The sequence below is a fragment of the Monodon monoceros genome, unplaced genomic scaffold (genome assembly GCF_005190385.1).
Source record: "Monodon monoceros isolate NGI ecotype Baffin Bay Population unplaced genomic scaffold, NGI_Narwhal_1 Super_Scaffold_6, whole genome shotgun sequence".
NCBI lineage: Eukaryota > Metazoa > Chordata > Mammalia > Artiodactyla > Monodontidae > Monodon > Monodon monoceros.
The window spans coordinates 25,312,060-25,323,220 of record NW_021703783.1 but is presented as its reverse complement, the minus strand read 5'-3'; positions in this window follow the sequence as shown (position 1 = coordinate 25,323,220).

The window sequence follows — 11,161 nt, the reverse complement described above, 5'->3', positions numbered from 1 at the left end:
TGTTGTTGGATTCTGTTTGCTAGTATTTTGTTGAGGATTTTTGCATCTATATTCATGAGTGATATTGATCTGTAATTTTCTTCTTTTGTAGTATCTTTGTCTGGTTTGGGTATCAGGGTGATGGTGGCCTCATAGAATGAATTTGGGAGTGTTCCTTCCTCTGCAATATTTTGGAAGAGTTTGAGAAGGATGGGTGTTAGCTCTTTTCTAAATGTTTGATAGAATTCACCTGTGATGCCATTTGGTCATGGACTTTTGTTTGTTGGAAGATTTTTAATCACAGTTTCAATTTCATTACTTGTGATTGGTCTGTTCATATTTTCTATTTCTTCCTGGTTCAGTCTTGGAAGGTTATACCTTTCTAAGTATTTGTCCATTTCTTCCAGGTTGTCTATTTTATTGGCATAGAGTTGCTGGTAGTGGTCTCTTAGGATGCTTTGTATTTCTGCGGTGTCTGTTGTAACTTCTTTTTCCTTTCTAATTTTATTGATTTGAGTCCTCTCCGTCTTTCTTAATGAGTCTGGCTAATGGTTTATCAATTTTGTTTATTTTCTCAAAGACCCAGCTTTTAGTTTTATTGATCTTTGCTATTGTTTTCTTTGTTGCTATTTCATTTATTTCTGCTCTGATCTTTATGATTTCTTTCCTTCTGCTAACTTTGGGTTTAGTTTATTCTTCTTTCTCTAGTTCCTTTAGGTGTAAGGTTAGATTGTTTATTTGAGATTTTTCTTGTTTCTTGAGGTAGGCTTGTATAGCTATAAACTTCCCTCTTAGAACTGCTTTTGCTGCATCACGTAGGTTTTGGATCGTCGTGTTTTCATTGTCATTTGTCTCTGGGTGTTTTTTGATTTCCTCTTTGATTTCTTCAGTGATCTCTTGGTTATTTAGTAACGTATTGTTTAGCCTCCATGTGTTTGTGTTTTTTACGTTTTTTCCCCTGTAATTCATTTCTAATCTCATAGCGTTGTGGTCAGAAAAGATGCTTGATAAGATTTCAATTTTCTTAAATTTACTGAGGCTTGATTTGTGACCCAAGATGTGATGTATCCTGGAGAATGTTCCGTGCACACTTGAGAAGAAAGTGTAATCTGCTGTTTTTGGATGGAATGTCCTATAAATATAAATTAAATCTCTGGTCTATTGTGTCATTTAAAGCTTCTGTTTCCTTATTTATTTTCATTTTGGATGATCTGTCCATTGGAGTAAGTGTGGTGTTAAAGTCCCCCACTGTTACTGTGTTACTGTCGATTTCCTCTTTTACAGCTGTTTGCCTTATGTATTGAGGTGCTCCTATGTTGGGTGCATATATATTTATAATTGTTATATCTTCTTCTCGGATTGATCCCTCGATCATTATGTAGTATCCTTCCTTGTCTCTTGTAACATTCTTTATTTTAAAGTCTATTTTATCTGATGTGAGTATTGCTACTCCAGCTTTCGATTTCCATTTGCATGGAATATCTTTTTCCATCCCCTCACTTTCAGTCTGTATGTGTCCCTAGGTCTGAAGTGGGTCTCTTGTAGACAGCATATATATGGGTCTTGTTTTTGTATCCATTTAGCAAGCCTGTGTCTTTTGGTTGGAGCACTTAATCCATTCACGTTTAAGGTAGTTATTGGTGTAAGGTCGGATCTTAACAAACGGCACCAGGAAACAGAGAAAAGCTTCAAGTGAGCTTTATTAGGGAGCACTCCCGGGCGAGGTTCACTGGTCCAAGAGAAAGGGGCCAGAGAAGTCGCACCCGGGTGAGGGTTGGGCAAGATTTTATAGGGGGAGAAGGGAAAGGGGTGTGGTGAATCTGGGAGGGTGCAGGGTATTCCTTATTTGGTGGTCTTTTCGGGTATCCTGGGGGGACCGTTAGTCCCGCCCCTCAAAAGGCGGGAAGGCTGGGCTGGGTTCAAAGTCCCTGGGTCAGTTCCTGGAACTGGGTGGTCCGGAATGTCTCCAGGGCGGTTTCTGGAACTGGGTGGTCCGGAGAATTTCGGTCTGATGCAGCCTGTGAATCTGATTGTGTTCCCCTGCCTCGGGCCAGTTGGCCTTACAATTGGTGTGTATATGTTCCTATGACCATTTTCTGAATTGTTTTGGGTTTGTTTTTGTAGGTCCTTTTCTTCTCTTGTGTTTCCCACTTACAGAAGTTCCTTTAGCATTTATTGTAGAGCTGGTTTGGTGGTGCTGAATTCTCTTAGCTTTTGCTTGTCTGGAAAGCTTTTGATTTCTCCATCAAATCTGAATGAGATCCTTGCTGGGTAGAGTAATCTTGGTTGTAGGTTCTTCCCTTTCATCACTTTAAGTATATCATGCCACTCCCTTCTGGCTTGTGGAGTTTCTGCTGAGAAATCAGCTGTTAACCTTATGGGAGTTCCCTTGTATGTTATTTGTCGTTTTTCCCTTGCTGCTTTCAATAATTTTTCTTTGTCCTTAACTTTTGCCAATTTGATTACTATATGTCTCAGTGTGTTTCTCCTTGGGTTTATCCTGTGTGGGACTCGCTGTGCTTCCTGGACGTGGGTGGCTCTTTCCTTTCCCATGTTAAGGAAGTTTTCGACTATAATCTCTTCAGATATTTTCTTGGGTCCTTTCTCTCTCTCTTCTCCTTCTGGGACCCCTATAATGCAAATGTTGTTGCGTTTAATGTTGTCCCAGAGGTCTCGTAGGCTGTCTTCATTTCTTTTCATTCTTTTTTTTTATTCTGTTCTGCAGCAGTGAATTCCACCATTCTGTATTCCAGGTCACTTATCCGTTCTTGGGCCTCACTTATTCTGCTATTGATTCCTTCTAGTGTAGTTTTCATTTGTTATTGTATTGTTCATCTCTGTTTGTTTGTTCTTTAATTCTTCTAGGTCTTTGTTAAACATTTCTTGCATCTTCTCGATCTTTGCCTCCATTGTTTTTCCGAGGTCCTGGATCATCTTCACTATCGTTATTCTGAATTCTTTTTCTGGAAGGTTGTGTATCTCCACTTCATTTAGTTGTTTTTCTGGGGTTTTATCCTGTTTCTTCATCTGGTACATAGCCCTCTGCCTTTTCATCTTGTCTATCTTTCTGTGAAAGTGATTTTTTCCCACAGGCTGCAGGATTGTAGTTCTTCTTGCTTGTGCTGTCTCTCCTCTGGTGGATGAGGCTATCTACGAGGCTTGTGCAGGTTTTCTGATGGGAGGGACTGGTGGTGGATAGAGCTGGCATTGCTCTGGTGGGCAGAGCTGTAAAACTTTAATTCGCTTGACTGCTGATGGGTGGGGCTGGGTTCCCTCTGTGTTGGTTGTTTGGCCTGAGGCAACCGAACACTGGAACCTACCTGGGCTCTTTGGTGGGGCTAATGGCGGACTCTGGGTGGCTCACGCCAAGGAGTACTTCTCAGAACTTCTGCTGCCAGTGTCTCCGTCCCCACGGTGAGCCCCAGCCACCCCCTGCCTCCGCAGTAGACCCTCCAACACTAGCAGGTAGGTCTGGTTCAGTCTCCCTCGGGGTCACTGCTCCTTCCCCTGGGTCCCAGTGCGCACACTACTTAGTGTGTGCCCTCCAAGAGTGGAGTCTCTGTTTCCCCCAGTCCTGTCAAAGTCCTGCAATCAAATCTCAGTAGCCTTCAAAGTCTGATTCTCTAGGAATTCCTCCTTCCGTTGCCACACCCCCAGGTTGGGAAGCCTGATGTGGGGCTCAGAACCTTCACTCCAGTGGGTGGACTTCTGTGGTATAATTTTTCTCCAGTCTGTGAGTCACCCACCCAGCAGTTATGGGATTTGATTTTGCTGTGATTGCGCCCCTCCTCCCATCTCATTGTGGCTTCTCCTTTGTCTTTGGATGTGGGGTATCTTTTTTGGTGAGTTCCAGTGTCTTCCTGTCGATGACTGTCCAGCAGCTAGTTGTGATTCTGGTGTTCTCACAAGAGGGAGGGAAAGCACGTCCTTCTACTCCGCCATCTTGGTTCAGGCTCCCAGTCGAGCCCCAAACTTTAGACACCAAAGCTCAGTGGAGCTTCCTGGTTGATGAACACATTGTTGAGGGGGTGAGGTGGTGTGTAACACACCCTGATTCCACAAGGAGAGAGCATGAAAGTTCTGCAGTCCTTCTCAGACCTCAGCCTGTGTGTATCTTCATTTGTCTGGCCCTTCTGATTTGTATCCCTTGTAATAAAATTACAATCATAAGTATAGCATTTTTCTGAGTTCTGTGAGTTATAAATTGTCAAACTAGAGGGGTTTGTGGGAACTTCCAAATGTATTGCCAGTCTGTGAGAAGTGCAGGTGGCCTGCGGAATCTCTGAAACAGGGCAGTCTTATTGGGCGCCATGCCCTCTAATGGATAATGCCTGCACTAACTCCAGGTGGTTAGGGACAGAATTAAATTGGGGTACCTCCAGCTGAGTTTGAAACAGAATATCTGTATTGTGTACTCCTTTGGTTCCCAGTGAATAAACTTCAATAATTGAAGTGTATTTATATTTAATGTTAACTAAATAAAGTATGGCTCTTTAAATTTGATGTAATCAAGAAGGAAATATATTATGAGTCTCTTAGAAATTCACAACTTACTGGATGGATGTTGATGTACTTTTATTAAGATCTTAATCAAAATAAACTTTTAGGATTACCAGAATTCAGGTTTCTTTATCGACGAACATTTTTCAGTAGTGTCTATGAATTTTCAGAGATCCCTCCAGCTTCTTTTGCTTGATTCCCTTTGTGACCAGCAGCCTACATCTGCAAGATCACCAGCTGGATTTAGAGGTTGTAGATTTAGAAAGGCTAATAGGCCCATCGTGAGTTAAAACCTGTGGTGTTGATTAGTAGCTTAGTGGTGGGTATATGGCTTCTTCTATGAAAGGTAGAGAGCATCCATAGAAAATGGGCAAATTCTATCCTATATTTGAAGAACTATACTCATCATGCATTTGAGCACAGTAGCAGGCAATGTAGAGCATTACCAAGGAAGAAGAGGTGCAGTATAGTCAGGAATTGCTTCTGATTATAGTCAGAAGGTCAAAACTAACACAAATTAAAATTCAAGCTAATCCAGAAATATAAAAATAGCTAACTGTTGTAATAACAGCCCTAGACTATCAGTGGCTCAAAACAATAGAAGCTTATTTCTCATTCACTGTTTAATCTAATGTAGGCCAACGTGGGAAGGGGTCTGTTTTGCAGAGGCATTCAATGAGCCAGGTTTCTTCCATGTGTGGCCTTCCCGTCTTTAAGGCCCCATTTCCATTTGCATTTAGCTGATGAGTAGCAGAAGAAAGACAGGTTGTGTGTCTCAAGCTGGAGGTGACACCCATCACTTCTGCTCCCATTTCATTGGTAAGAAATAGTCTTTTGGCCCCCACCCAGATGCAAGGATATTGGGAAGGAGAGGAGAACATGGATGTTGGTGAGCACCTGCTGTCTGTCATAAATCCAGGATCAGTAATAGCTGTTCACTGGTGCTAAGATAATTGGCATGGCTTATTCAAGTGAGAATGGTTTGGGACTGTCTCAAGGAGTGCCAGAGGGAGAAAAGATAAAGTGGCAACAGCGCAGCCCCTCGTGGATTCAGTGTCCTGTATAAATGTTATCAAACTCAGGTTTGGCTGCTTGATGCTTGAAAGCCAATACTTGAGAGACAAGTGCTGGTAGGAATGGAAAGGTTGCTTTATTCAGGAGGCCAGCAACCTGGGGAGAAAGCGGACTCATGTCTGAAAACCAACTCCGAAGACTGCTCTACCATGAAATTTTTAAAGGGAGAATTATTTGAGGAGGGTGTCAGAGTCTTTGTTCTCTTCCACTGTGTGCAGACTTTCTTCTGATTGGTTGATGGTAAGATAACAGGATGGTGTTCCAGGACTCTTGTGCTCAGCCTGAAGTTACCATCCTCCATCTGGGTGGGGGCCTTAGTTCCTGCAGAAGAACTCAAAGGTATTTTGTTAAGTATATTCCTTGTGATGGAACCAGGACCCTGCCCTGTGGCTACACCACCCTTTCTTGACTGCTCCTCCTTTGTTTCTGCATTCCCTCCCTTTCCTGATAAGCAACTGTTTGAATCTGCCCTTTGGGACTCAGGGAAGGTCAAGGAGGCTGAATGAAGCCTATTTCCTGCAAACAAGAAACGGGTGACATGGAAAGGATTTGTACCTGGGAGGGCTTCAGAGGGTCCTGTTCTGTTTCATAAAGGCTTACAAGGATAAAGTAGGTAAGCTGTATGCTGGGGATAGGAAGTGTGGTTGCCTGGGGAGTACACCCTGTATCAGCCATAATGTAGTATGGAATGGGCAAGTCAGCTCTCTGTGTAGAATTAGGAAGGCAAGGTAGGAGAGTGAGAGATCCTCAGAGGATTGGACTCTCCTGATCAGGCCTAGAGCATCAGTCACTGTGTCTGGCATAGTGTAGGCACACTGGAAATGTTGCTTGAATGAGTTAACATCCTCCTGTCTTTAACAAAACAAAACCTGAAACCCTTCCCTCAACCCCGCATTCTCCTCCAATATTATCCCTTTATCATCTTTCCAGCAGAACTCCTCAGAAGAGTTGACTATGCTCTCTGCTTCGACTTCCTCTCTTTGCAGTCTTCCTTGGAACGCCAGACAGGTTTTCTCCCCCACACCACACAGAAATCTCTTTGTCAAGGTCACAGTGACTTCCTGTTGTCAGCACCGTCCTTGTTAAAACATTTTCTTTAACTTGGCTTCCATGATGCTTCTGGTTTTCTCTTACCTTACTGACTGCTTTTTCTCATTTACCTTTTTGCCAGTTCCTCATCCTCTTCCCAGCCTCTCAGTGTTGCTTGAGTCCCCTAGGTCTGACCCCAGGCTTCCTCTCTTCATCTACAGTCATTTCCTAAGTGATCTTACCCAGCCCTGTGATGTTAAATACCATCCTTTTTATGTTTCTAACTTTTCCCCTGAATTTAAATTCGTATATCTAGGGGCTTCCCTGGTGGCACAGTGGTTAAGAATCCGCCTGCCAATGCAGGGGATACGGGTTCAAGCCTTGGTCTGGGAAGATCTCACATGCCGCGGAGCAGCTAAGCCCGTGTGTCACGTCTACTGAGCCTGTGCTCTAGAGCCCGTGAGCCACAACTACTGAGCCCACACACCACAACTATGGAAGCCCGCGCGCCTAGAGCCCATGCTCTGCAACAAGAGAAGCCACCACAATGAGAAGCCCGCACACTGCAACAAAGAGTAGCCCCCGCTCATCGCAACTAAAGAAAGACCATGCGCGGCAATGAGGACCCAACACAGCCAAAGATAAATAAATAAACAAACAAATTTTAAAAAAATTAAAAAATTCGTATATCTAAATGCTTATTCAAAAACTTCTCTTGGATATCTAATAGGCATCTCAGAGTTAACATATCCAAAACTGAATTCTTCATTCCAGCTCCCTGACAGCCCTCCTCTCCACAGTAAAATCCCCGTCTTCTCCATTGTTCCTTGTTTCAGTAAATAGCTACCCTATTCATCCAGGTGCTTAGACCAAAATCCATGGTATCACGATATCCTTCTTGACTATTCGTTTCTCTCACATCTAATCCATCAGCAAATCATATATAATACTTTATGCCTTCAGAATGTATTTAGAATCTTATCACTTCTCACCACCCTAGCACTCTCTCCCTAATCCGTACTGCCATCATCTCTTGCCTGGACTGTTGCAGAAGCTCCTAGCTGATCTCTTTGCATCTACCCTTGACCACTACAGTCTGTTCTCTCAGCTGCCAGGGTGATCTTTTTAAAACAAAGTCACTTCTCTGTTTAAGACACTCCAGTTACTTTCCATGGTACTTAGTATAAAATCAAAAGTCCACACCACAGCCTACAAGGTCCTGTTTTATCTGGCTCCTGGCTATCTCTCTGACTTCATTTTCCACCACCTCACTCAGATGCATCGGTGTCCTGGTCTTGCTGCATCTCAGCTGGGACAAGCTCACTTGTACCGCAGGGACTGTCCACTTGCTATTTCCCTTGCCTGAAATACTTTTCCTGAGATGACCTCGTACATAGAATTAAGAGCACAGACTCTGGAGTCAGACTGCTTAGGTTTGAATTTCCTCGTTATCTGACCTGAGCAAGTTATTTAACCTTTTTGTGCCTCAGTTTCTACATCTGTAAAATGAGAACAATAATGGGACCTACTTCATAGAGTAATTATGCTGATGAAATGGGTTAATATATGTAGAGCACTTAGAATAACACCTGCCCATAGTAAGCTCTGTGTGTTAACTATGTGACGGCTACTACTTCATCTGGTCTCTGCTTATACGTCACCTGCTCAGAGATGTCTAAATAGTTGGAGAATTATCAGAATGAATGGTGAATATGCAGCCTCCTGGGGCATGTGCTTTGAAGGGGACAGCTTACTGTGGTGTAGAGACAGCACATGTGCGGGAAATGTCTTTCTGTGAAAGGAGTGCCCCTTTATTTTAGTTACCACCGTGAAGGTGCCCACCTCTCCTCACCCACCCCCATTTCTCTTTCCCTGGTCAGTCTCTTGTAGGACCCATTGCTGCCTAGTATTCCCTCTCCCAACTCCTGCTCATACTAATTAAGGCTGGGTCTTTGGAGATAGACATTTGGAGACCTGTAGGGTTAGACATGGGAAGGAGAAGAGTTACCTCACCACCATATCATCCCTTTTTCTTTGCCTCAGCATGGACTTCTTAGGCAGCTTCCATAGTATCTCCATTTCCTCCTCTCACGTTTATCAAAATACTGAGGAAAAATTACTGACTGTGACTATTCTGTCCGTGTGTGTGTGTGTGTGTGTGTGTGTGTGTGTGAGAAAAGGAACACAGTGAAAAAGGGACAGGACAGAAGAGATTACCTGTTTCAACTTCCCTTCTGTTTTCATTATTCCCATCAGCAAACTTTCTTTAAAGCATCTAGGCTTCAGTGATATCCCTCAGGGACAGGAGCATAGGGAAGTATTGGGAGACTTGGCCTTGTTTTGTGGAGAAATACCCTGTTCAGAAATAGACTGTGGTGGAAATGGACAACAAGGGAGGGAACTCACTGGGGCCCTAGGAGTGGGAAGAGAGGAGATGAGTGAAGAAATATGTAACAGGGTCTCTCAGCCTGAGAAATAGCTTCAAGGCTCACAGATATCCCTCTACTTGCAACCTCATGCACAGACTATAGAAATTCTCACCAGTGACTTGGAGCTGGGGACAGGGTCCCTGACTCCCAGTGCCAATTGAGAGGAAGCATGGAGCTACCAAAAGGCCAGATCTCGTGCTCCCAGCCACAGGGAGAAGAGGTGTATTTTTGGTATTCTAACATCATCTACAAAGCAAGAAGAGGATTAGATTCTTTGTAATATGACATATTTCAGAAACTTTATGAGAGTTAAGAAAGTTTTAGATCTCAGTCCTTCTAGACCTGCCCATATACATTCTAGTATGTTAAGTAAAAATATTAGTTACATTTATTTTTTTTTTTGGCCACGTGATGTGGCTTGTGGGATCTCAGTTCCCTGACCAGGGATCGAACCCAGGCCCTCGGCAGTGACAGCCCGGAGCACAAGCCACTGGACCGCCAGGGAATTCCCTAGTTACATTTCTTTTATAGTTATACATTATCTTTTTAAATATATGTGCTATAAAGTAGACTTTGAAATCCAAATTTGGTCTAATGGTGGTTCACATTATAGCTTTGCATGAAGCAGATGCACTTATTTCACTGGAAATTCTCTGAATTATTTAGGCCATAGTTAATTGGATTTTTGTAATCTGGAGGCAGTAATAAAATAATTGAATCTCAAATCTGTTAAAATTATTTTTGCTTATGTACCATTCTCCGTATAACTGGCCAGAGTAAAATTATCTGGAATAGCTTTCATATTTTTTCTTTTTGTCCAGTAAAACCAGAAACAAAGGCTATATGAAGTAATTGGTAAATATAATGGCAGTGATACTCTGAACACAGCCAAGAGTTTACACCTTAAACAGGGCAGGATAGGCTTTAGATAAGAGCTATGTAGAATTATCAGACCATTGAATGGATTAGTTTCCCTACTTTGTGTCTCATTTCTGTAAGAGGGATATTCAGCGTCATTTGTAAAATTTATGCTTGCTTTTCTAAATGGGGAGATATTTGTGTCACTTGGAGTAAGTAATCTAATACTACCCTACCCTGCTACTACTCTAATTAGTAGTTGTTATTCCCCTGACCCAGAAAGAGGAAACGCTTGTAGTATATATTCAATGAATGAGGTCTGCTTCTCTACTTCTTTCGTGTTAGTCCCAGTTGTAACAATATTGCCTCCCAGGAGTATGCAGTAACCTGGAGGAGTGCACTGACTTGTGTGCCCACTGGGGCACCCTCAACCAAGGGCTTTGCACACTGGGTGTATTTTGGGGGGCTGTTCAGAGGTCTATTTTGGGTCATCTATCCCTGATGATAGATGGATGTCAGTTCACAGTTCTGGCTGTCCCTAAAGATCCAAATAACTTCCGTCGTGATTTCAGGGTGCCCTTAGCCATTTATAATGAGTCAGTTCCTTTATTCCTTCAGTTCAGGAGTTCCATAGGTAGCTTTCCCAGCCCTGTTATTGTTGTTTTGTGGAGGGAGAGCATAGAAAATTTCTGCAAACCTTGTTTGGGATCTAGAACTCTCACAATATCTGTGGATAGATAAATAGCATCCCAAAGTAGAAGCTTAGCCTGTGCTACTCTCTTGGGATCGTTCAGCCCTTTGAGATGTGGATAGGAAGGTTCCCCGGCTATTCGGACCCTACAGTCATCATTATTTGGCTCTTTAAAGGAAAGACTCTGACATCTCTAAGACATACAGAAGTTTACACACCCTTCAAAGCTTCTAAGTTACAGAGCTCTAGTGTGAATTTTTTAATACCCTGTGTCCTCATTGTAGTAAATTTTCCCCCAGAGTTGATACTTCTTAGTCAGTGGTACATAAGAGGATAGTTGACTAATGGAATCTCTGTAGCGAGCAAACTTGAGCTTGTGTTTGCATAGCTTATTTCTCTTAACTGTTACCCTGTACCAAAATAATGAGAGTTGCCTTTTTGCTGGAAGTTGTTACTGTGGGGCGTAGCCTCATCTTTGGTGAAGACAGTGCTATAGGTATTAAGAGGACACAACTGTTAGTTATATTTATGAGACTTGGAGGAGCACAGACAAACTTCTGATTAAAATAGTGAGCAAACAGCAATGACAGAAAATAATTTA